Source organism: Mus musculus, chromosome 14 (genome assembly GCF_000001635.26).
Source record: "Mus musculus strain C57BL/6J chromosome 14, GRCm38.p6 C57BL/6J".
Lineage (NCBI taxonomy): Eukaryota > Metazoa > Chordata > Mammalia > Rodentia > Muridae > Mus > Mus musculus.
Genome location: NC_000080.6, coordinates 77,346,624 through 77,374,058, shown reverse-complemented (window position 1 = coordinate 77,374,058; position 27,435 = coordinate 77,346,624). Strand labels below are relative to the sequence as shown.

The 27,435-nt window shown below is 42.0% G+C and overlaps 1 protein-coding gene and 1 long non-coding RNA gene across 37 annotated transcripts in view; one reads left to right on the top strand and one right to left on the bottom strand.

Moving 5' to 3' along the window:
• Enox1 (ecto-NOX disulfide-thiol exchanger 1) overlaps window positions 1-27,435 on the bottom strand; it is a 565,516-nt gene that overhangs the window by 347,705 nt on the left and 190,376 nt on the right. For 14 of the 35 annotated variants that reach the window (XR_003950851.1, XR_003950850.1, XR_003950852.1 and 11 more), the window contains exon 4: window positions 8,988-9,033. The exons of the other annotated variants lie outside the window; for them this stretch is intronic. The gene's annotated coding sequence lies outside the window, so the exon portion shown is untranslated. The remainder of the gene's footprint in view (window positions 1-8,987; window positions 9,034-27,435) is intronic. 35 annotated transcript variants of the gene reach the window in all.
• Gm41217 lies at window positions 3,051-6,398 on the top strand. 2 transcript variants are annotated; one of them, XR_003951127.1, is made up of 3 exons: window positions 3,051-3,263; window positions 4,684-4,879; window positions 5,891-6,398. It is a non-coding gene; the product is annotated as a predicted gene, 41217 (long non-coding RNA). The 2 variants fall into 2 exon arrangements; XR_874840.2 differs by lacking the exon at window positions 5,891-6,398 and adding an exon at window positions 5,514-5,735.

Below are 27,435 nucleotides of genomic sequence, written 5' to 3'. Positions count from 1 at the left end.
AGGCTTGGATCACAGATGATGGACTTCAGGGAAGTGTCTGCGTGCCGAGGGCTGTGATTTAACCAATGGACCACTGGAACCAAGCATTCAGATGATGGCATTATCAGGGGTAGTATAAAGTAAGAAGTGGGTGGAGGTGAAGGAAATAGGTCCCTGGGGGCCTACCCTGAAAAGCTACATCTTGACCCTGGTCTTTTTTCTTCTCTCTGCCTCCCAAATGCCATGAGATGTCTTTTTCTCCATCACATGTTCCATGCTCCACTCATGATGAACTGCCTTATCGCAGGCCCCACAGGGATGGTGCACGCAACCATGGACCAAAACATCCAAAATCTACTCAAAATAAATCATTCTTCCTTTTAAATTATTTTTTAATAATGTATCATAGCAGGGAAAGTCTCACTAACACAATACTATACCACATCATGCTGAAGAGATACGCTATCATCTGTATCCCCACTGGTACACTTTGAGATTTCTTCCAAGTCTTGACTATTACAAAACACATGCAAAATTCTTTAGTGCAGTTACAACTATAGTGTTAAGATAAATGCAACTAAACTGCCTTCAAAAATAGTTTCCCAATATGCATTCCTTTGAAAAGTGTGGCAGATTTTTTTTTAGGGGGCATCAATGGTTTAGGATTTATTTTTTATTTTATTTTATGTGTACAAGTATTTTCCCTGAATGTATGTGTATCCATAACGTGGGTACAGTGTCTTTGGAGGCCAGAAGAGGGCGCTGCATCTGTTAGAATGGAAGTCACACGTGGTTGTGAGCCATCTGGATCCTGACAATGGCACCAAGATTCTCCACAAGAATAGGAGGAGGCTCTTAGTCACTGAGATTACACCAACAGTTTAGACTGCCATTAGATGACAATTGAATAGACTGCCTTTTAAATTTCAATATCTGTTACATCATTGATAAGGCAATGTTTGTCAGATTTTCCTTTGAATTATGCATTAATACTCTTATTTTCTCCTGTTGGGCTGATAGATCTTGTCAGTTGATACATCTAAGACCACTTTCAAAGAAATCTAGCCATCATCTGTTTCAGGTACTACAGACTATTTTTCTTAATTTCCACCTGACTAAAGCTTTGGTTTGGTTGGGAGTGGAGATGGTTATCTAGAATGAGAGGCATTTTATTAGAATGCATGTTTGTGTTCAATATAAGTGTGTGGTGTATGTATGTGTGCATGTGGCCACACATGCAGGTGGGTGCACACCCATGAAAACAAGCCAGAGGGAGGTTTCTGACATTCTGCTCTGCAACTGTCAGCTTCATTGCTGTGACACAGGGTTTCTTACCGTAAATGGAGCTACGCTGGTGGAGACCAGCAAGCTGCAGAGACTCCTGCTCCTGCCTTCTACAATGCTGGGCGTACAAGTGAAACATGACCACATCCAGCTTTTTTATGTGGATGGAAACCCAGGTCTTCATGCTTGCTTACCCATTGAGCTACTTCTTGGGCCTCTTAAAGGCAATTTTAAACAATGCATCACTTCCTATAAAACATACTAGCCCGGTCAGAGTCATGGTGTGCTCTGACCAGATATTATGTGTGTCTTATGTAACATGGTCAACAGAACTCAGTAGTGAATGTCTCTTGAGTTTTATAGAATCGAAACACCCTCTGTACGGTGCTACCCCATCCACCCCCGACCCCATTCCCACTTGTTGCAGTCTATCTTCAAGTCACTCAAAAGTTACCAAGCCCTACCTTGTTCTTATTTATTTCCTTACTTCTCTTCCAAGTGTGTGACCCAAGGGCAGATCTAGCAATTCCTGTTTTATTATAAAGGAGCCCAGCAAGTCCTTAGGATTACCCTTGTTATCTCCACAGACGATTAGCCAGGCCTTTTATTTCAGGGTTCAGTGTGCTAGTGCTATCACCTACTGGCTGTGCTCTAGAGTGCAGGATCCTCATCACATCTGCCATTAGCATGCAAAGGAGGCCAAGGAACCAGCCCAGGGAGCAAGGAACTCTCCCGCTCTGTGCTCTGTGCGCGAGGGCAGGGCATGTGTGATGGGTAGCAGGTCGTACAGGAAGGCTGCAAGGTTCACACTCTGATTCTCTCACTGGGAAATGTTTCCTCTGCGGCCTCACGATCCCCATCCACAGGATGGTGATAGGTACAGGTGACAGAGAACAAAAGGCAGCAGTGTGGTAGGTCTGCTGCAGGTAATAAAAAGTTATGGAGAGAGAAACCCTAGGAGCACACGTGAGTTTCAAATAAGTGTAGTCCGTCAGCATAATAATCACAGATACAAACAATATGGATTAGAATGTGATGTTGTCTAACAGGCCTTATGGCAGACAAGGACGTACTACAGGCCATGAAAAGGGGCCCTGAAGAAGCAGTCAAGAGGCACAGGAAGGAGCTGACAAGGTAGGAATAAGAGACTTTAAAGTTGTTGAATTAGGGAAGGCTGAAAGAAGCTGAGGAGAAGGGCGATCCTGCAGGAGGACCAGCAGTCTCAATTAATCTGGACCCCTGAGATCTCTCAAACACTGGGCCACCAAACAGGCAGCATACACAACCTGATATGAAACCCCCAACACACATACAGTAGAGGACTTTGAGGATCTGTGTTCATTCAGAGATGATGCATCTAACCCTCAAGAGACTGGAGGCCCCAGGGAGTTTAAGAGGTCAGGTGGGGTGAAGGGTGGGGCATCGGCATGGAGACAGGGGGTAGTGAGGAGGTATGGGATAAGAACAAATTTAAATTAATAAATAAATAAAAATGTTAAAAAGAGGTTTTAAGTAAGCAAAGATTGGTGTGCCTGTAAAGACAGAAAAATATCAACAGAAACACTGCGTGACCTCTAAGCTTCCCCAAGTACCTCAGATACAAACAGCATGGATTAGAATGTGACGTTGTCTAGCAGGCCTTTCCCTAGAAGGAGCTTTCCCTAGAAGTGTAGATGGGCAAGAAGTTCACCTCAGAGGCTTTCTGTTCCTTTAAATAAGACAGTGCTTTTCTTGCCTCTGGAGGAGGAAGTGGAATCAGCTGCTCTCAGAACAGCTAATCCCGAACTCATAAGGTATGCTGGTCCCTGAAGTTTCTCTATGGAATGTTGGAAAAGCCTGTCTCACAGAAACAGTTCTGCACAGGTTGGGAGAACCCTGCAGGCTGCTCACTGCAGGCCTTCATCACACCAGGAAGGTGGTCCTGATGCTGTTACAGATGCAGTGCTTCAACACAGGCATCCTATGGATGCTACTGGAGGTTCTGCTGTGAGGGGCAACAGGTAAGTGCAGAGCAGCAAGGTCTCCATGCTCTCTACTCTCCCAGAGCTTCCACTTCACATCAGCACGGCCAAGAGGCTTAGAGGAAGAGATGAGGGCGTGGGCGCACAGCCTAGAGTTCTGAATGGGTGGCCAAGATTGCTTCAGTGGGTGCCAGCAAGAAAACAGGAGAGGTCATTGGCCTAGAGTTGGGGAGTTCTCTGAGGAAGTTATACCTGAACTGGTGGCTTAGATGAGAAGTTGACCCAACATGGAAACACAAAAGGGCAGAAGGCTGAGGCTGGAAAGAGAACAAAGAGGAGCTTAGCCAAGCTGGAGCAGAGCAAGTGAAGGTAAATTCATTCCTGACTAAAAACACTCCAGTTTTAGTTGTGAGCCCTTCTTGATATATGCTGAGAGAGGCTTGGTCTGTCCCCTGCTCCTGGCTGTATAGCCTGGAGATCTCTGTCTCTCTTTCTCTCTGTTTTTCTCTCTCTCTCTCTGTCTCTGTCTCTCTCTCCTTCTCTCTCTCTGTCTCTCTCTGTGTCTCTCTGTCTCTCTGTCTCTCTCTCTCTTTCTCTCTCTGGATTCCAGTGCTCACTGAACAGAAAGTGGAAGTGCTCCATAAAGAAAGAGTCACCAGGGGCTCCTAGCTTTAGCATCAACAAGGATAGCACTCAGGAACCTGGGGCTGAGACATGTCCACCCTTGTCAACAGAATTTACTGCTAAAGGGATACAAAAAAATCTGCTTTTGGTTTCCTTATCTTGTTTGAGTGTCCAAGTCGGCAGAGTGGACAAAATCACTCAGGACAAAAGCAAATCAAAGCGTGAGCTGCCAGGGAAATATGATGACAAGATGGGGTTGGGTGTGAGGGAGGGGGAGGAACCAAGGCGATGAGTGGCCGGAACAGCACCCACCTACCTTTCAGGATAGAGATTTAAACATGTGAACTGCAACCCTGGTAAGGACCCTTGGGATCTCTCTGAAAATAAAATCACTGGTGGACAGGAAATGATGCTGGCCCCTTTAATGTGTTTGTCTGTTTCTGTTTCTGTAGTCGGTCTCCATTTTTAAATGTTTGTAACTACCAGGACTATGACAGTAGCAAGTGACTTATGACTGATGGTCACTGGGATTAGGACATTTAAGAACTGCCTGCTTTCTTGAGTTTCAGCCACACATTTTTGCTGCTAAAGTTATGCCTTCTAATACAAATGCTGACTGTAAATGTGTGGCTCCGGGGATGTCAGCACTTACATGCCCTCTTCACTTGTTATTTACTACCAGGAATTAATATGCCAGTTGGTATTGGACAACAGATTTTTTAAAACTTTTTAAAAATAATAAAATCAACTTTCCTATGAGGCCATGCTGCTCTCTCTCTCTCTCTCTCTCCCTCTCTCTCTCTCTTTTAAAAAAAGGATTTTATTTTCATTTTAGTATGTATGTGAGAATGTGAGTACAGTTGCCTAGAGAAGCGAGAAGAGAGCAGCAGACACATCTGGAACTGGACTCACAGGCGGTTGGCAACTGTCCTGTGTGGGTGGTGGAGAATGAACCTGGGCCCTCTGCAAGAGCAGTCCTCTTGTTCATCACTGAACTGTCTCTCCAGCCACTGCATTGCCTCCTCAAAAAGGTTGGTTGTTCAAACTCCAGTCACAAGGAACAAAATTCCACTCCATACAAATTTTAGATATTTTCAAGATTTCAAGCCCAGAAATTTTTTTTAAAGGAAATCACCAGCCAAGAGGCAAGTGAATTCTGTAGTTATTTTATTACATGGATTTTACTCTACTTGATCTTCAAGAAACATCTAAATCAAGAAAGATTTATCGAGGCTAAATATATTTTATTTATGGTTTTAGAATATACAAATTGTTATTCTCAATGTCAGTATCATGTCTGTCTTCTGCTGGAATGTAACTGGAAAAAAAATCCTGGCAGCTAGCTAAAACAGTACTAAGGAAACTGGATATTTGTGAAATAAATGAGTGTCTCTGCAGGAGAACGTGCAAGGTTAGAACTTAGGAACTGAGCTATCTGGACTGGTATCAGCTGAGAGGAGAACGCTTAGAAGCTGCTGTGTTGTGTCCATCCTTAGAGACAGGCGCAGGCTGCAACGTGGGTGCTGGCTGTTTCCCAGAGGCTCACGTGGGCAGAATGAAGCCTCCAGGCTGCCACGATCAAGAAGCGGGGCCCTATGGGAGGGTACCGGATTCCTGGGGACTGGCTCCTCATGTTTGTTTGTTTGTTTGTTTCCCTGGCTCCAGATGTCACTTCTTACACTTCTGCCAGATGTTCTGCCACACCAGAGGTGCCAAATAACATGTGCAACAAGTCAAGGCTTAAAAATCTCACCAACTGTGATCCAAAAGAAACATTTTTTTTTTACCCTCTCAACAAGTTAACTTCTCTCAGGCCTGTCATTATCAGGATGGAATGCTGACACAGACTAGATCTTCAACCAGTTCAGTAGTTGGCTGAAATGTACCTGTTGTTTACATGGGGTGAGCTTCAGTGTTCATGTTTATAACAGAAGGATTTGCAAAGTATAAACCCCTGGAAAATGAAAGAGTGGGCCATTACTATTTTTGGAGTTAGGTTATTTGGAATTCCTATGACTAAACCCTACCTGTTTTATTTCCAGTGACCCTGTCTGGACCATCTACATCAAGAAGGAGCAGAACAACATTCTCTGCAGAAGCAGACAGAGCCAAGCAAAGGCATCTTTCTATCCAAGACATCAATTTGTTTGCTCATAATCTGACCAGAGCACTGCGTGCCTATTGTGGATTGGGTTTTCCAAGAAGTTTTTAAAAATGCACAAGAGTGGATTTAGGTTGGGGGCGGGGTGAAGCACAAGTGTGTGCTCCTGCCACCCCAGTGCAGAAGGGAGGCCGGGAGGGAAAGCAAGCAAGAGAATCCTAGCCATACGGAGTCTAAGCATCCGAGGTGCCCTTAGAATTGCTACCGAACGACACATGTTATAGACAGCATTGAGGACTTCTCCTCCGGACCATCGTTCTGTTGAGTTTGTCTCCCCAATCCCAGGGACTAAATTCAGCACCTTGCATTTGCTTGCCAAGTGCTGTACCACTGAGAGACCTCCTCCAGCACTCATTTTTAAATTCATTCATATGTGTGTGTGTGTGTGTGTGTGTGTGTGTGTGTGTGTGTGTGTGTCTGTCTGTCTGTCTGTCTGTCTGTCTCTCTCTCTCTCTCTCTTGTCTGTGTGTGTCTGTGAGTGTGTGCTACATATTTGTATAAGAGTGGTATGCTGGGGTGTTTCTGTGGAGACCAGTAGGCAGTGTATCTTGGCCCTCACCTTTATCTTGTTTAAAACGGGGTCTCTTGTTTGCTGCCCACTGCGTACTCAAAGACCAGCTGGCCTGTGAGATGCTGAGGATTTTCCTGAATCCAGCTCCCTTGCAGCCTCCAGGTTATGAATGTGAGCATCCCACCCAGCTCTATGTGTGTTATGGGGACTCTCAGACATTTCCTCGGGCTTCCATGGCCCAGTGAGCCATCTCCCCAGCCCAACGATCCTTTTGTAAAATCTCATTTTGTTTTAAAAATAATGTGATCTTCAGCCCAGTGAGTTCTATCATTCTCTCTTTTATCTAGCATTCTAGCGTGCTTTTAAATATTTAATGTTTTAAAATGAACAAAATTGTATCTAATAAACTGCCTGCCTAAAGCGCTTTGTTAACTTTTTTTTTAATTACTTGAAATGATTAATGTAACTCTCAAAGATCATTTTACCTCTGTCTAGCTGTGCCCTAATAATTAATTAATTTTATAAAAAGAAGGAGCGTGAGAGTCATGAACGATCAGGATTTAAGGACACGGAACTGAAGAGCAGAAGCATCAGCCCCGAGGAAGGCGTCAGGGTTTCACCTGCGCACCTCCTCCCCACAGCCCACGAGGAGAAGAAACAGCATTAAAAAGAAGATGTGTAAATCATGATTCCATGCATCAGGCCTTGATTATGTCACTTCCTGCATCTTCGCATGTAAAACCCAAAGCTTGATATTTATGGAATAGCATACATGCCTTTTCCAGGATTTTTGTTTACAATAAATTTTATGGCAGCATATTTCAATTTATGAATTTCAGCCAGGCTGCTCTCTAATGAGAATACATTCTGTTTGGGTTTTAAAGCATTCTGACATTATAACATGTTTACTTTGGGCCTCTAAAAACAAAATACCACAGAAATGTTCCCCCTCTATAAAAAAGTTTAATCTATTGTACTTGAAAAACATAATATGAAAAATCCCTAGGCGATGAATCTTCCTTTGTGGTGGAATAACACCTCTTTCTCACTTCTTTGACAAGTGGCACTGTTATTTATAAGGTTGACTTATTTAGGATGGCATATAACTATAGCCACATATTTTGGTAAAAGCTGTCAGATAAATGTTTTGCCTTGAAAAGCTAATTCAAAAGCCATTTTCTCTTGGTCTGGTGTACATGGTACCTTCCGAAACAGACACAGGCCTAGGACACATACACTATCTGTGGAGAATGATGTACATCAAGAACACACTAAACCTGCCTGAACATTCTAGCTGTGCCGAGGAAGCTGATCAGACACCATGTCAGATGGTTCCCACAAGAAGGCAGGGACCAGTCACTCTAGTCACCAAATGGGAGACAGGCAGACTTCAACTAAACTACTGTGGAGGTCAGACTTTAACCATACCAGTGTGCCTGTCTGACAACCTCCTCCCAGGAACATTTTCCTTACATGGGCCAACTCCCCTTGAACTTCTAGGAGCCAAAGCAATTATCAGTTAAGAAAGACAAAATGCACAAGTAAGAAAGAACCAAGCTCCTAAAACTGCCACACACACCAACCCCATACCTGTGTCTAGGTGGGGGCGGGTCCTGTCTTTCTCCATATGCGGTCAGTCATGCACCTGGACTGATCTGCAAGTTTGTGACTGTTATTGCTGTTATTTTCGTGTCCACAACCATTGGATTTTTGAAATTCATTGCATTGATGAGACTAGACACATTTTATTCAAAAGCCAAGTTGCATCTGTTAGTGCTGGCTACCCACAGGTCTGACTTGAGAATGGCAAGGCTGGGCAGGTCGACAGTATAGCTCGATGGTTTTTATGACACCCATTGCCCACAGGTGTAAGTCTGTCAAACCCTCTGTGCTTACAGCGTGTGTAGATAGTAAACATTTATATTTCAAAAAGCCATTGAGTGAATGGTGTTATGCCGTAAAACACAGCTTTAAGAAACACTTAATGGACACCGATGAGCTCCAAGTCCTTACACATGAGTGTATTCCCTTACAATCCATCCATCACTTCCATCTAAGTACTTGAACAGCCTCTTAAAAGGTTCCCCTTCCCGTCCAACTTCCCCCTTTCTAAGCCATGCCGCGGTTCAACCAGCCTTTCTGTACACACTTTTAACTCACGTTGGTCCTTTCTAGATCCCTACTTCCTTGATCTAATTAGGATCTCTTTTGAACACATACAAACCACCCCTACCACAAAGAAGAAGGAGCTGAAATAAAGTCTAAAGATAGGAAATCCACTGAACAAAATGAGAGAAGAAAACTTCCCAAACACAGAGAAAAAGGCTGGCATCCAAATAGACATGACGAGAGAAGAACTGCTCTACGACCTATTACAGGAAAAACATTTTTAAAAAAATCCAACAAACAAATTTAGAACAACAAAATAAACAATACTCAAAACTAAAAGGGAAAAACACCAACTCACCTGCAAGAGAAATCCATTGCAATAACAAGATCTCCCATCAGCAACCCTAAGAGTCAGGAAAGCAAAAAATGAGAGAGGAAAAATATTTGAATGCCTAAAACCAAATAAAAATGATAGCAACCTCTCAGATACAGCTAAGGAAGTTCTAAGTGGAAAGTTCATAGGTATGAGTGCTTTCATTTAAAAAAAATCAGGGAGATGTTGAATAAATAATATAACGATGCAATTTAAGGTTCTAGAAAAAGAAACCAAGCCCAAACATAGGAGGTGGCAATCAGTAATAGACTTAGGCAGAAATTAATAAAATAGATAATAAAAGAACAATGCAGAGGTTCAGCCAAATAAAGGGTTGGCCTTTTGAAAAGATAAACAAGGTTCACAAATCCTTAGTAAAGCTAACCGAACAAGTAAAGACCCCCAGTAACAGAATTACGCATGACATTGGGGTTGTTCTAAGAGACTTCTAATGAAATCCAAAGACTCATTGGGCAGTTCTTTGAAATCTTATATTATCCAAGGCCAAAAAAATCTCGAAGAGCTAGACAAATTCCTAAACAAATATAACCTATGAAATGAGATCAAGAAATTATAAACAATTTAAGCAGACCGTTAAGGACAAGCAATGAAAACGCAGCTGTATTTTAACAGTCTCCCGCACAGAAGAGTCCAGGACAAGCTTGATTGGTGGATCACACTAACCTTTGAAGGTAGAACTAAGACCTCTTTAACTGTTTTGAAAAATACAACAGGAAGGAACATTACCAAATTCATTCTGCAAAGTTAATATTAAACTATAGCCCCAAGCCAGAAAAAGACATAACAGGAAAAAAAAAATAGAGAAATTTCTCTGATGACCACAGACATAAAAATTCTCAACAAAATACTTGCAAACGGACATTAAGAGTAGATCACAGATATCATATCCAAGTTGGTTTCATCTCAGGGACATGAGGTTGGTTCTCCCTCTGAGCCAATAAATCTAATAAACTGCATAAACAGACTTAAAGACAAATTCACACAGCATCTCAGCAGAAACAGAAAAGACATTTAACGACGGTCCAGGTACAGTCCTGAAAACACTAGTATAGAAGAAATATGTCTGAACATAGTGAGAGCCATATTTAAAATAAATGTAGTGATCATTTTAGTAAAGGGAGGGAAATCAAGCATTTATTTTGAAATCTGGACTGAGAAAATATTCCCATCCTTCAATATGTGCTTGACGTCTTACCTAGAGCAGTGAGAGGAAGAAATCAATGGGATGCAAAGAGCAAGGGAAGAAGTCAAGCAGCAGATGGCATGATCTTATGCTTACAACTCTACATATCCCACAGGAAACTCAATCTAAAGCATGCAGAGAGGGACAAGATGTCAGAGCAACATACAAAAATCAGCATTTTCTATATGCCGATGGGTTTGCCTCAAGAGAAGACCGGAAAAAAAATCCAGGTTTACTGTATCTTCACAAAGGGAAGCTAAATGCTCATGAAGATGCCTACGCAAAGAGGTAGGAGACATCCTCAACATAAACTTGACACTGAAGAGAGCAACTGCAGAAGATGGAGAGATGGCATGCTCAATGGTGTGGAGATGCATACATTAACAAAATTGCCCTATATACTCAATACACAAATATTCCAACAACATTCTTTATTGAAATAGAAAAACAAACCCTAAAATCCATATGGAAACACACACACACACACACACACACACACACACACACACACACACAAAACTAGGATAGTTAAATCTAATACTAAGCAGGCAAAATGTTCTTGGAGGCATCACAAAACTCATTCAAATCATAGAACAACGTCAAACAACAAAGGCTCCAGAAAGAGATGCGCAGGCTGACCAAATACGTAAATAGAGGATGCAGGAATAAACTATACAGCTACACCCACCTCATTTGACAACACTGACAAAAACACACATTGGAAAAGGAGCGTCCTTTTTAGCAAACATTTATTGGGACACTAGATATGCACTTGAAGAAGGAAGCCAGATTTGTACCCCTCACTCTGTAGGAGCTCAGTTCTGAGTGGATCAAAGGCCTGAGAACAAAACAGGGAAGGCTGGAACTATTGGAGTATGATACATCAACAGAGAAACACAGGAGAGGTCTTTCTGGCAAGGGTTCCAGTAACAAGGAAAACGGCACCAAGAATGGACCAATAGGATCGTGAGAATATAGAAGTTTCTGCACAGCAAAGGAATTGTCAGCACAGCGGACAGCTGCCCTGTGGAATGGAAGCCATCTTTGCCAGTACTCCTCAAACCTGGATTAGTGCAGAGGATATGTAAAGAACTGTGAAAATTAAACAGACAGGAAATCCAAGTCTTCAATAACTGGACTAGTGAACGGCATGTACATTTCTTAAAAAAATACAAAAGGGACAAATAAATATTTAATGTATCCGATGCCTTTACCTATCAGAGAAAAGCCTATTGAAAGTGTTTTGACAAAATAGAAACTGAAAAAAGGCCAGTCACGGTGGTACATGCCTTTAGTCCCAGCACTTGGGAGGCAGAAGCAGGCAAATCCCTGAAGAATCCCTAAGTCCCAAGCCAGCTTGATCTACAAAGTGAGTTCCAAGACAGCTAGGATTACACAGAGAAACCCTATTTCAAAAAACAAAAACAACAACAAGAAATTTAATGGCCAGCAAGAGAGTGCAGAGGGAAAAATCCTTGCTGTCAAGTTTGATGACCTGAGTTTGATTCTTAATACCCACATGGTGGAAGGAGAGAACCAAATATCACAAGTTGCATTCTGACCTCTGAACATGCACTGTGACACCTGTACACACACACACACACACACACACACACACGTAAAATCAGTATTAAAATGATTTTAGGATTCTATCTCTCCTGAGTCAGAATGGCTAACATCATGAAAACCCAAACCAGAGGCTATGGAAACAGTTCAGTATACCTACCGGGCTATCCCCAAACATGAAGACTGAAGCTGAATGTCTAGAACCAACATGAGGAAATTAAAAATTATACATGTGTGTACTGGCATGCATACCCACAGGAACTCAATAACACATGCAAAACCCATGATGATCAATACTTAAAGGATGGGAGAAAAGGCTTTATTTTTTTCTACTGAAGAAATGGACATTTTATAGAAGGAGATAGGGGGAGGAAGAGAAGAAAAGAGGGAGTGAGTGATGATGTGAGTGACAGGAGAGCAGCAGGAGGATACCTGGGGAGGGCTGGGAAGCAAGGGGTCAATGTGGCAGGAACCCAGCAAGTGACTGAGGGGCGTGCACCAGCAAGCACAAATGAAAGTGTCCCATGAAAATCCCTCCCTTCAGGGAAGACCATGGAAGACAAGGCTGAAAGAGCTCAAGAGCAGGAGAGATAGAGGACACCAGGAGAGTGAGGCCCTCGGAAGCAACTGAGCAAGGCTAATGAACTCAGGCAGAAAGCACGGGGCCTCCACAGCCCTGCACCAGGTCCTCTGCATGGATACAATGACCTACACTCAGTTCAGTATCTTTATAGGACTCCTGAGTGTGTGAGCATCTCTGACTCTCGTGCATCTTCCTGGGCATCTTTTCCTTCTGTTAATTTGTCCAACTTCGATGGGGTGGTTTATAGTTTACCTTATTATCCTTTATTATGTTATGCTTTGTTGTTGGCTCTTAGAAGTCTGTTCTTTTCTAATAAGAGACAGAAAGGGAGTGGTCCCAGGAGGAGGGGAGGGGAGGGGAGGAGAGGGGAGGGGAGGGGAGGGGAGGAACTGGGACAAGTAGAAGGAGGGGAAAACAGTATTCAAAATATATTGTCTGGAGAAAGAAACTATTTCCATTTAATAAAAGGGGGAATATTTTTTTAAGTAACTGAGAGAAAAAATTAAGTGTCATGTAAAATTATATCAATAAATCAATAGAAGAATGTTAAACTTTTCCAAGAAAGAAAGAAAAACAAGAATCAGATAAAACAAAAACACACAATCAAACAAAAAACCAGAAGCACCCATTGCAATATAAACAAATGGACTGACGAGAGTGTCTGTTAAGTGGGTAAGCAGACAGACAGACAGACCTTCAATACTCATGCAAATTGTCTTCACTACTCAATTCACTAGTTAATATTTGTGTGTGTGTGTGTGTGTGTGTGTGTGTGTGTGTGTGTAAAAGAGAGAAAGAGAGACAGAGACAGAGATCGAGACAGAGAGTGAGTATGTATCTATATTGTTCCACACCCCTGAATGTGGAGGTCATAGGGCAACTTGCACAAATTATCTCTCTCTCTCTTTTTTTTAACCTGTGGATCATGGGTATTGAGCTCAGATTATCAGCTTTAATAGCACACACTTTACCTGCTGAGCTGTCTTGCTGGCCTCAGTGATTTTCATCTTGAAACTCTTGATTTTATCATGGTTCTACACAGAAGATGCCCCAGTAAGGTTCTAAGAAAGAGGCGCTTCCCCTTAAATTACTACATGCAGGAATAGAGACGTTCTTTCATTCAAACTTCTACTTAGGATGGACAGAAACCTTTTTAGCAGAATAGGAACAATCTTCCCACACTAGTGCAGCTGCCTATCTCAGCTTTACATCATGGCTCTCCGCCATCACACGATCCCCAAATGAACCTGGTCATGCATGGCACTTCAAATGCTGTGGTGGTTTCCTTTCTTTCATGTACATTCATTTGTTAACTACTTAAGAAAACTCAAGATCCAAACTGCCCTCCCAAAGACACATCTTACTTCGAGCCTGCAACTCAGCCCAGGGCAAAGCGGGCACTCCAGATACCCTCCCATACTCCCAGAGGCAGCTTGACTTCCAGGAGATCCATCACAACCAGGCTCACAGGTGAGACACTCCCTGCCCCAATACCTTGCCTAACAGGGACTCCCACGGGGCCCAGCTTACTCAGGACCTATCTGCCCTGCTGAAGACACATCATGCTTCCAATCCAGAACTGCACGCAGAAACAGATCAGGTGCTCTAGCCCCCACCCTCCATGCCCACACTCAGAGATATCTGGACTCCCAGGAATTCCATCATAACCAGGCTCACAGGATCCAGTCAGAGATAGCAAGGTCAGTTAACATCTGAGATAACCAGATAGCAAGAGGCAAGCACAAGATCATAATCAACAGAAACCAATGCCACTTGGCATCAGTTCTTTCACCACAACAAGCCCTGGATATCCTAACACACCTGAAAAGCAAGATTCTGACCTTAAATCCTATCCCAGGAAGATGATAGAGGACCTTAAGAAGGACATAACTCCATTAAAGAAATACAAGAAAACACAATTATACAGGTAAAGGAATTGAACAAAACTGTCCAGGATCTAAAAATAGAAATAGAAACAATAAAGAAATCACAAAGGGGGGTAACTCTGGAGATGGAAACCCTAGAAAAGAGATCAAGAGTTATAGATGCAAGCATCACCAATAGAATACAAGAGATAGAAGAGAGAATCTCAGGCATAGAAGATATCACAGAAGATATAGACATCACAGTCAAAGAAAATAGAAAGTGCAAAAAGTTCCTAACTCAAAACACCCATGAAACTCAGGACACAATGAAAAGACCAAACCTAAGAATAATAGAAATAGAACAGAGAGAAGATTCCCAATGCAAAGGGCCAGAAAACATCAACAAAATCATAGAAGAAAACTTCCCTAACCAAAAGAAAGAGATGGTCATAAACATATAAGAAGCCTACAGAACACCAAATAGATTGGACTAAAAAAGAAATTCCTTCCATCACACTATAATCAAAACACTAAATACACAGAAAAAAAGAGAAAGAATATTAAAAGCTGTAAGGGGAAAAGCCAGGTAATATAAAAAGACAGACCTATCAGAATTGCACCAGACTTCTCAACAGAGACTCTAAAAGCCAGAAGATCTTGGACAGATGTCATTCAGACCCAGAGAACACAAATGCTAGCCCAGCAAAACTCTCAATCACCATAGATGGAGAAACCAAGTTATTATATGACAAAACAAATTTAAACTATCTTTCTACTAATCCAGCCTTACAGAGCATACTAGAAGGAAAACTTCAAAATAAGGAGGGAAACTACAGCCAAGAAAACCCCAAAAAATTAATCACCTCACAACAAACCCAAAAGAAGAGAACCACACAAACTTTAACACCACCACTAATAACAAAATTAACAGGAACCAACCATCATTGATCTTTAATATCTCTCAACATCAATGGACTCAATTCCCCAATGCAAAGACGTAAGCTAATAGATACTGGATACAGAAACAGGACCCAGTGTTTTGTTGCATACCAGAAATAATCAATGACAAAGATAGGCACTACCTCAGACCAAAAGGCTAGAAAAAAATTTTCAAGCAAATAGTTCCAAGAAACAAGATGGAGTAGCCATTTTCATATCCAATAAAATAGATTTTCAACTAAAAGTTATCAAAAGATACTGGGAAGGACACTTCATACTCATCAAAGAAAAAATTCCACCAAGATGCACTCTCAATTCTGAACATCAACAGCCCAAATGCAAGAGGAACCACATTTATAAAAGAAATGTTACTTAAAGCTCAAAACACACATGGATCCTCATACAATAATAGTGAGAGACTTCAACACTGTCACCAATGGACAGATCATGGAAACATAAACTAAACAGGGACACACTGAAACTAACAGAAGTGATGAAACAAATGGACCTGACAGATATCTACAGAACATTTCACCCTAAAATAAAAGAATATACATTCTTCTCAGGACCTCATGGTACCTTCTCCAAAACTGACCATATAATCAGACACAAAACAAGCCTCAACAGAGACAAGAAGATTGAAATAATTCCATGCATCCTATCAGATTACCCCAGACTAAGGCTGGTCTTCAATAATGACAAAAACAAGAGAAATTTCACATATGCATAGTAACTGAATAACTTTCTACTCAATGATATCTTTGACAGGAAAGAAATAAAGAAAGAAATTAAAGATGGTCTGGAATTTAATGAAAATGAAAGCACAGCATACCCAAACTTATGGGATACAATGAAATCAGTGCTAAAAGAAAAATTCATAGCACTGAGTACCTTCATAAAGAAATTGGAGTGATCCTAAACTAGCAACTTAACAACATACCTGGAAACTCTAGCACAAAAAGAAGCAAATATACCCACGAGGAGTAGAGGGCAGGAAATAATTAAACTCATAGCTGAAATCAATGAATTAGAAACAAAGAGAACTATAAAAAGAACCAACAAAACTAAGAGCTAGTTCTTTGAGAAAATCAACATGATAGATAAACCCTTAGCCAGACTAAAGGGCACAGAGACAGTAAAAAAAAATTAACAAGATCAGAAATGAAAAGGGAGACATAACAACAGAAACTGGGGAAATTTAAAAAACTATCAGATCCTACTACAAAAGCCTATCCTCAACAAACTAGAAAATCTAGATGAAATGAATGATTTTCTATACAGATACCAGATACCAAAGTTAAATCTGGATGAGATAAACTATCTAAATAGTCCCATAACCCCTTAGGAAATAGAAGCAGGCATTACAATTCTCCCAACCAAAAAAGGAAGAAAAAAAAAGAAAAGAAAAGAAAAAGAAAAGAAAGAGAAGAAGGAGGAGGAGGAGGAGGAGGAGGAGGAGGAGGAAAAGGAAAAGGAAAAGGAAAAGGAAAAGGAAAAGGAAAAGGAAAAGGAAAAGGAAAAGAAAAAGAAAAAGAAAAAGAAAAAAGCCTATGGCCAGATGGTTTTAGTGCACAATTCTATCAGACCTTCAGAGAAAACCTAATACCAATACTTTTCAAACTATTCCACAAAATAGCAACAGAAAAAAGACTACCTAATTCATTTTATGAAGCCAGAGTTATGCTGGTACCTAAACCTCACAAAGACCCAACAAAGAAAGAGAACTTGAGACCAATATTAGTTATGAATATCAATGCAAAAATACTCAATAAAATTCTCACATACTGAATCCAAGAACACATCAAAAGGATCATTCACCATGAAAAAGTAGGCTTTATCCCAGGGATTCAGGGGTGTTCAATATGCAGAAATTCATCAACTTAATCTATTATATTAGAAAAAGCTCAAAGAAAAAAAATCACATGATCATATCATTAGATGCTGAAAAAGTCTTTGACAAAATACAACAAACTTTCATGTTAAAAGACTTGAAAAGATCAGGAATTCAAGGCACATACCTAAACATAAAAAAGCAATATACAACAAACTACCAGCTAACATCAAATTAAATGGGAACAAGCTTGAAGCAATCCCATTAAAATTAGGGTCAAGGCAAGGCTGCCCACTCTCTATTTATTCAGTATAGTACTCAAAGTTCTAGTTAGAACAATTAGTCAACAAAAGGAGGTCAAAGGGATACAAATTGGAAAGGAAGAAGTCAAGGTATCACTATTTGAAAATATGATATGATATGATATGATATGATATGATATGATATGATATATATGTCACCCCAAACATTCTATCAACATTCCCTGATAAACAACTTCAGCAAAGTGCAGATATAAAATTGACTCAAACAAATCAGTAGTCTTCCTCTACTCAAAGAATAAACGGGCAGAGAAAACAAATTAGGGAAACAACACCCTTCACAATAGTAACAAATAATATAAAAATATCTTGGAGTAACTTTAACCAAGCAAGTGAAATATCTGAATGGTAAGAACTTCAAGTCTCTGAAGAAAGAAATTGAAGATGACCTCAGAAGATAGAAAGATCTCCCATGCTCATGGATTAACATAGTGAAAATGACCATCTTACCAAAAGCAATCTACAGATTCAATGCAATCCTCATCAAAATTCCAACTCAATTCTTCAGCGAGAGAGAAAGAGTAATTCTCAACTTCATCTGGAATAACAAAAAACCTAGGACAGCCAAAACCATTCTCAACAATAAAAGAACATCTGGGGTAATCACCAACCCTGACCTCAAGCTATTCTACAGAGCAATAGTGATAAAAACTGCATGGTATCTGTACAGAGACAGACAGGTAGATCAATGGAATAGAATTGAATACCTAGAAATAAACCCACACACCTATGGTCAATTGATCTTTGACAAAGAAGGCAAAATCATGCAGTGGAAAAAGACATTTTCAACAAATGGTGCTAGTCTAACTAAAGGTCTACATGTAGAAGAATAAAAGTTGATCCATTTTTATCTCCTTGTGCAAAGCTCAAGTCCAACTGGATCAAGTGTCTCCACATAAAACCAGATCCACTGAATCTAATAGAAGTGAAAGTGTGAAAGAGCCTTGAACACATCAGCACAGGGGAAATTTTTCTGAAGAGAACATCAATGCCTCAGGTTCTAAGATCAATTGGAGACAAATTAGGACCTCATGAAACTGAAAAGGTTTCTGTAGGCAAAGGACACTGTCAATAGGACAAAACAGCAACCTACAGATTAGGAAAAGATCTTTACCAACCCTACATCTGATAGAGGGCTAATATCCAAAATACACAAAGAACTCAAGAATTTAAGCTCCAGAAAACCAAATAATCCAATTAAGAAATTGGGGTATACAGAGCTAAAGAAAGAATTCTCAACTGAGGAATCTCTAATGGCCAAGAAGCACCTAAAAAATGTTCAACATTCTTTGTCATCAGGGAAATACAAATCAAAATGACCCTGAGATTCCACCTTACACCAAACAGAATGGCTAAGATAAAAAACTCAGGGAACAGCAGATGCTGGTGAGGATGTGGAGAAAAAATACTCCATTTCTGGTGGGATTGCAAGCTGGTACAACCACTTTGGAAATTGGGACTAGTTCTACTGAAGACCCAGCTATACCACTCCTAGGCATATACCCAAATGATACTCCAACATATAACAAGTACTCATGTTCCATTATGTTCATAGCAGCCTTACTTATAAAATATAATATTGTCAGTTTGACTACATCTGGAATAAACTACAATTCAGAAATGCAGGGAACACCTTTGATCTAGATCTTGAGGCTAGAAGATACAGACTTCTGACCTGGATCTGGACATGGAGATCTTGAGGTTTAGTGGCCATGAAAACATCTTAGGCCTAGGTGAGGTAGTCTGTGCCTTTAATCCCAAGAGACTGAGACAAATAGAACTCTGAGTTCAAGGCCAGCCTGGAACAGAGCAAGTTCCAGATCCAGGCATGGTGGGAACTCCTTTAATCTGGGCCATGACTTCTGCTAGAAGCTTACATAGGGACATTGGAAGAAGGAAGACTCACTCTTCTTCACCTGCTTGCACTTACTTGCCAGCACATCTGTTGGAACCTACTTCTTCAGGATTCCAGCTTAGACAGAAGACCAGGTGAAACAAGTAGCCTCGTGGGGCAGAGCAACTACTAGATTCTTGGATTTCCAATTCACAGTTGCCCATCATTGGGTTAGTTGGACTACAGACTGTAAGTCATTACAATAAATTCTCTTAATATAGAGAGACAACCCATAAATTCTGTGACTCTAGAGAACCCTGACTCATTCAAGTAGTCTATGTCTCACCCATAATTAGCTCGATAGTCACATATAAGTATATGCTTTTAAAATCAGTTCAAACTAATGTCTATAAACGTCATGAGCAAAATACTTAGCATTGTCTCAGTGTTCTCTGCTCTTCCTTTCCTTTCTGACTACTTTATTTATTGGTTGATTGATTCGATGTGCAGCCTAAGATAGCACTGAACTTGACACACAGCTGATGATAATCTTGAACTCCTGAGCCTCATGGCGCCCCTTCTAGGTGTCTGCTTCTTTAATATCGAACATTGTTCAAGACACTAAAAATAACTGAGGATGTCTTCAAGACTTTCTATTTAGGAAGCAAATGGAATATTGATGAATTTAACCAAGAAAGGAAATGAAAAAATAGGAAAGGATTATAACGTAAAATATAATTTGTTTCACTTGAAAACATTTACATTTAAAACTCCCAGTTAGCTATGCCACAGAAGAAAACATAAAATTGGAAACCTCAAACAAGAGCTGAATATAGGCCTTCAAACTGAAGATAGACGTTGGCGGGGGGTGGGGAGGGTGTCCATCCATACACAGGCAGGGTTTAAAGCCAGTTGTTGAAAGGGGATGCAATGAAAGACAAGAACCCCACAGCTTACCTGACATTTGGTCTAACAATTTGAGGAGCCCTGAAGAAACTATGAGGAGAATGACAGAGGGGAATGATAGAGAACAGCCTAGAAGCCTGTACCAAAGGCAAGGGGAATTTAGAATAAAAATGAGCATCAATCAGGTTAGGGTCTCATGATGGTCACAAGGATCAAAAACTAAACAGACATGGGAACACTGTAGACTTTATGGGAAAGAGTGTTCAGGGGAGAGCAGGTCCTGACTCACAGCTGTATCTGTGCTGGCAAAGGACCGGGTAAAGCAGCTCCAGTCAGGGCAAAGGGCTGGGTGTCATCCAGATTCAGCCTAGAGACTGGCTATGGAAGAAGCCTTCTGTGCCTGCCAAGATGGGCAGGGGATGGGAAGAAAAATGAGTAATGGGGAAAGATGCATTCGCAAATAAGCAAAGGCAGGTAGATTCTGTGCTTCCTACAAGAACCAGGAGGTGGTTCCACTACCCTTGATGGTACTGATAGGATATCTTTTCCCCCATTCCTCCTAGTTCCAGAGAAGAGAGGCAAAGTAGTCTCTGTAAAGCCTATAGCCTCTGCTTCCATTTCTCCTTGAGAAATAGTGATTTATTCTCCCACAAGCTCCTCAGTTGCACAGAATCGATGACCCACTGTTCGCTTCCACCTTGCACAAGCTGCCCAGATACAGGCCTGGGGCTAAGCAGCTCAGCTTGGTGGATGGCTGAGGCGTCTTCTGCTTCTGAGTGGCTGCAGTGTACATGTGTGCCACATTCTCCACTTCAGCCGTATTGGTAACAAATATCATCATGGATACAAATAGAATTTGTCTGTCTCTTGCTTTTGCTTAGCGACATCTGAACTCGTGGGAGAAGCTGTGTGGAATGGTTATTGCTTAAAATCAGTTTTGGTAGAGCTTGTTATACAAATAAGAGAAAAGGGACCCAAGGCCTCCAGTCCTTGTTTGAGAGATGAAGGGGTCACAATGGCAAATCTCTTAACCCATGTTTGCTTTCTACATATTTACATATTGTTGTGGGAGGGGCCAGGAACTAGACTCATCCCAGAGACAAAAAGAACAAAGGACACAAGGGGATAGGGCACTCTGATATCCAGAAAGCTTTTCACATATTAAGAGACCATGGGCTTATCATGACAATTGTCTGATGAAAAATAAAGATTGCCATCTGGAATCTAAAGTACATTTATATATATATATATATATATATATAGTGTACATTGATAAACAAGAGGCAATAGGGAAATCAAGCTCAAATATAGGTCTTCCCAGGTCTTCTAGCCTTTTGCTGCTTAGAGAAGTCCCTTCCCTTACTAGGTAGGCTGTACAATTTTGTTCCTTGGCATTGGGATTTTCTCAGAGAACAAAACAATCGCCATGAAATGCAAAAACTAGATTGGCTCAAAGAATAAGACGTGGATTTTTACAAAGCTGAGGATGGAAGAATATAATTTTGACATCTCTCCTCTTAGAAGCTACCAAGGCCTTTCCAAATCCAGCATTCCATATGCCTGGCGTTTGGGTAAGGAGCCTCTGGCACAATGCAAGCAGCAGAGGGGAGTCAAGGACTAATGGATTCACTGGCTCCATCATCAGAATGCCCTGGGGAGCAAAGTGAAGGAAACAAGTTTGAGGGACTGTTGTGATAAGCAAGCCCTGAATTCTTCCACAGGAAATCTAGACTCAGCTGTGCTTTGAGACACACAAGCCACAGTGGAGCTCTTTGGGGTTAAAGTGAGGTGTGCTCTGTGCAGGGTAACGGTTGCTATGTGTTCCGTTGTGGCAACCATGATTCACCATGATTCACCAGGGCATAGCTGATCTACCACTGCTCTCAGCAATAATCCCACTGGAACCTCTCTCTGCTGCTAGAGGGATAATTACCTAGAGATCCCTGAGGCCAGTTCTTGCAGTTTTCACATAAAAATCACCTCTTGCATAAGACATGAAATTTAAAGTCATTCCTTCATGGACACCAGTGAGTCACTCTGTTGCCTCTGGGACAGATATAAATTATGCATTCTTTGATTCTCTTTAAATTTTTAGAGGCACACTGGGATGGAGAAGGATCTCATTGGTGCTAAAAATACAAAGCATTCCAGAAAGAAATAATTCCTGTGATATTAACTGCTTCTTTTGTTCTAGGAGTTCCCCCTTGGTCAAGACTATAACATAAAACACAGAAAACTAACAGCCAGCTTGCATGCTAATGACTGTTGGTGACAAGGACTCATTGAATGTCACTGTTCCATGTCCTCCTGCTGTCCATTTCTCTTACAAGAGTGACTTCTTTCAGAGGATGAATGGTCCCTATGAAATAAGCACCCTTTCTGGCATCTACAACCAAGAAGTCTCAACAATGCCTATGTGAGAACTCACAACTCCTTTCAGAGTCCCCTTTCTTGACTCCACACCTTAATAGCAGGAGGATTATGGGAACGAGGAGGTGACATTTTATAAATCCTTGGAACTAGTTTGACTTTTACCTCTTGATTCCGAACCTCACGGTAACGAATGTCTTCATGTTTCAGAGCAAGGTGTCACTGTCAAAATTAGCATGAAGGAAGTGTGATGTCTGTCACCGCAAGAAGAGAGTCCTGTGCATGCCTGGCTGCTCTGATGACCCAGTTCCCATCAGCGTCTGTTTCGTGCTGACCAGCTCCTCCAGATGTGAGCTGGCAGCATGGCGCCACAAGGCTGTTACCCAGACATGCCCAGAGAGATAGGGAGGTTTCTCCCTGCCTCCACAATCAACATGAACTTGGCTGTTCTTCTCATTATTATTCCAGGAAGGAAGGAATCCTTTAATATTCAAATCCGTGGCACAGGCACATTGCCTCAGATGTCTGGGAACTATCAGCCAAATAAAAGTAGTAAAAGAGTAACATCCAACAACTCTCGACCTCATCTGTCTGACCTTAGACGCTGCTGGCTCAAGTGTGTGGAGTTTTCAGACTTGGGGTAAATGTGAGAGGAACTGGAACATCTAGCTTCAATGGGCTCCTGAGGCAAACCTCTGTGTGCGATATTAATGTTCCAAGTTAAAAATTAGAAACATTTGAAAATGACTATTCTCCCAAACAGAAAGGAAAGTCACTGCTCAGATTCTAAAGGTGTGTGCCACAGTCACTGGAACACACACCCATTTTGTACAAAATGCCTCAGAGCCCTTGACCTAATGAGGTTACTGACAAGGGTATGAATGATTAGAACAGAAAATGAAACTCGCAAAGAATTTTCTTTGTGAACTACCATATTTCTCCTGTCATTTAACCAATTTTCATCCTCAAAAAATTACAACATGGGCTGCAAATCTTCAAGGCTAATGCTCCATATGACAGACTAAGTGCTATTTAGAAAGTAATAAGACTTGTGTCAAACTGGTGAGGAGGGGGGTGGGCAGGGGGGGGGAGAGGCCATGTGACAGACTCTGTAGGTGGGCAGGGGTTGTGAGAGGTTATGAAAGTGACACTCAGGAAAGTGAAGTGCCAAACAGCTTCCCACATCCAATTAGTGAAAGTGCATCGCTGTCAGCAGGATCCACACATGGGATGATCGCTTCCAACCTGAGCCTTCACAACACACACTCAGTTAACTGACCCCCAGTGTGTGACACTCTCGTTCCTCTAAAATCAATGCCTAGAGGGTGGTAATGGGAATGACTTCATGTGCACACCACACTTCCTGCAATTCACTATAAACTGAAATTATGAGAGACGGAAGAACATTCGGAATTCTGAAACTCCCACAGCTGATTGAAGCATGAGTTTCCGTTTGCCTTGTTGAACCTAACCAGAGCATTGTGTTCTCCAAACACCCATCAAGCCTGAGGGATCTGCAGAGAGACCAATATACGCATCAACGTGTGTCCTTCTGACAAGAAGAGCTGTGTGAACACTCACACAGACTGGATTTGGGGCAGAGAGACAGGGTGAGGAGGACTGGGCTGTTTAGATTGGCATCTGTGGGGTGACACCAAAAATTACTCTACATGCGCCTCTTACCATCCTAGAATCTAGGGGCCATGGGAAAATGTGACAGGGATGGAAATGGATTTATTACAGAGATGTATGGTTTGATTCCTTCCCTTGTGGGAATTTCTTCATTGTGGGGCATAAGATCAGAATGAGACTAAGAACATAGACAATATAAGAGGAGGAAGGGTAGAAGGGCTCGGTCAACGTGGTGAGAGGTGGGGGCTGGGGCAAGGAGAGCAGCCAGGGAAGCAGCTGGGAAGAGGATTCCTGGAAGAGAGCAGACATCTTGTAAGAGCTGATTGTTCAAAACTGCTAATTGCACTGAAGCTCACACACAGCTAACCATTAAAATGGCTGTGATTGAAAAATATATTGGGAATGGAGTGAATCACCTGTCTTTAAATCTTAAGTGTCACTGAGAAAGAATCACCTTGAAGATGCCCTGAAGGAGACTAAGGCTCACTCAGGATCTCTGTGGAATGAATAGAGTCTGGTCCCATCTCCACCCTTGATCTCTAAGTGGTTCTTGGGAAAGGAAGCAGGCACTAGCTGCTTTACCTGGTAGAGCTGAGAAAGAAGGTACCCCAAAGTACCTGTTTCTCAGAAACCCAAACAGAGATGTGAGGAAACCACAAGGTGGCTGTGTGTGAGCCCCCGCCTGGCTGTGGGAACAGGAGAGCTGGGCACCCATGGAAGTCAAAGGTGACTCTGACGGCTTCATGAGCATGAGCATCGTCCCAGCCACCTTCCTGCCACCTGGAATGTGTTTTATTAATGGTCCCTAAGATGCAGCTCTGCCTTCGGTGGCCCCTCATCTGTATACTTTTCTTGAGAGCATCACATTACAAGACAGTCTTATGTAGCGGTTATTAAGAGGAAACCGTGTGTCCCAGTGGCTCAGAGCAGCAGGATGAGAACGGCCACATGAAGAATGACACACAGGTGCCTCGGTCACTTAGAAAATGCCACATGTGGCTCTGTTTGCTCAACAGAGCCCCTGAAGGTCAGAGGAAACTTTACTCTAGTTCCTCTCTGTAAAAGCTTCCCATGAGGCCAGCCAGCATGAGCGCCACAGCGAGACAGGGGCACTGGCGTTGAAGGAGGAAGGGCGGTGGACCTGCCTTACCATGCTCAGGAGGTAAGGGCCTGCCCTGAAAACCGTGGCCAGAAGTGATATTTTAAAGTAATACTTTTAAAGCCACAAAATAAATGACAACAACAACAACAAAAACCCCAAGGAATCTTTAGAGTTCACATTCTCTTCAAATGAACTGACTTGGGCTAATGGATAGATTGTGACAGAAAACACAGTAACCGAAATGCTTTCTTCAACATAACACAATTCTTGGAAAGGTTAAGGACAAAAACAACAGGAATTTACGAACAGCAAAAGTCTAAGAACTGCAAATGCAAACTCATCTCTATCCTACTGAGATAGGTACAGCTCACTCATTCCCAGGGTGCTGAAGGCAGAGAAGCAGTGTGGGGGGTTTGAAGGAGAATGACCCCATAAGCCAGCAGTTCTCAGCCTATGGGTTGTGACCCCTTTGGGAGTGCAACAATTCTTTCACAGGGGTCACTCTAAGACCATTAGAAAATACAAATATTTACATTATGATTCAGAAGAGTAGCAAAGTTACAGAAGTAGCAATGGAAATGATTTTATGGTTGGGGGTCACCACAGCATGAGGAACTGTGTTAAAGGGTCACAGTGTTAGGAAGGTTGAAAACCACTGTCATAGACTCGTATGTTTGAATACTTGGTAGAACTGTTTGGGAAGAGTTAGGGCATTTGGTCTTGTTAGAGGAGAAGGATCACTTGGGTCAGGCTTTGAGGTTTCAAAAGACTGGCTCCATTCTCAATGTGCCTCAATGATTGGTTCCATTCTCTATGTGCCTCTCTGTCTCCCACTTGCAGGTCCAGATGTGAGCTCTCTGCTGTTCCAGCTGCCAGGCCTTGCTCCACCATCCAGCCCTGTAACTCTCTTAAACTGTCAGCCCAATTAAACTTTTCCCTTTCTAAGTTGCCTTGGTCATAGTGTTTGTCACAGTAACAGAAAACTAATACAGAGGCGGGGTGTATGTAATCTTATTCTCTACTCTTAAGACCCAATTTCTGTCTTAGGGTTTTACTGCTGTGAACAGACACCATGACCAAGGCAACTCTTATAAGGACAACATTTAATTGGAGCTGCCTTACAGATTCTGAGGTTCAGTCCATTATCATCAAGGAAGGATCATGGCGCCATCCAGGCAGGGATGGTGCTGGAGAAGCTGAGAGTTCTACATCTTGTTCTGAAGGCTAAGAGGAGAAGACTGGTTTCTAGGGAGCTAGGATGAAGGTCTTAAATCCCACACACACAGTGACACACCTACTCCAACAAGGCCACACCTACTTCAACAAGGCCACACCTCCAAATAGTGCCACTCCCTGGGCCAAGCATATTCAAATCACCACAGCTTGTCACATAGCTTTCTGCTTACTCTCAGAGACTTCCCACAACTCACAATGATATTGGATTCTCTAGGGTATGGTCTTGTAGAATCCTGTATTTTTATTTGACACATACCACACTTGAAATTACCTTTTCAGTGCCCCAACAACTTCCCAGAACTGTATGGATCAACAGGAAGAGCATGAGCTACATGCAGCAACTGAAACCACAAAATGGGGGGCTCCAGCCAGTTGCCAACTTGGCATGATCCAGATTTGCCTCTGGCCACGTCTCTGTAGGAATTTCTAGACTAAGTTAATTGAGGTGGGGAACCTCATGAATATAGGCAGTACCAGTCCAGGGTGGGGCTCCCTGGACTGCATCAGGAGCAGGCTGTACGCTGTACGGTGAACTGAGAATTGGTAGGTAGCCATTAGGCTTGGCTTTCTGACTATGGGTGGCATGTGACTCGCTGCCTCAATCTCTTGCTGATAAAAGTCTCCCAGCATGCCAGATTACACCCTCAAACTGTGGGCCTTCCTCCAGTCATTCTGGAGGGTATCTTCTCACAGCCCTGAGAAAGGTAACTAATACATGTTCCTCCCTCAAACTGAAATGTGCTTCAATGTAAAATTCACCAGGAATTTGGCAGAATTAGCATGCATTGCTCCACTAGGAATGCAGCCTGCTGGTGCTCCGAATTAGCACTGGGGCCAAACATCAGCCTTCTGCTCTTCAGTACCACTGAAAAGGACATTTGGGTTGATTTCAGTGACTAGTTTGCAGAAATTTTAACAGCAGCATCATTTAATGAATGTGTTTGGCTACTAGGAAATTCAAATATCGTGAGTGAAGCACATAATGTTTCTACGATCCAATCCTGAGTCAGACTATATAGTCTCCATGACAGCAAGGATGTAGGTA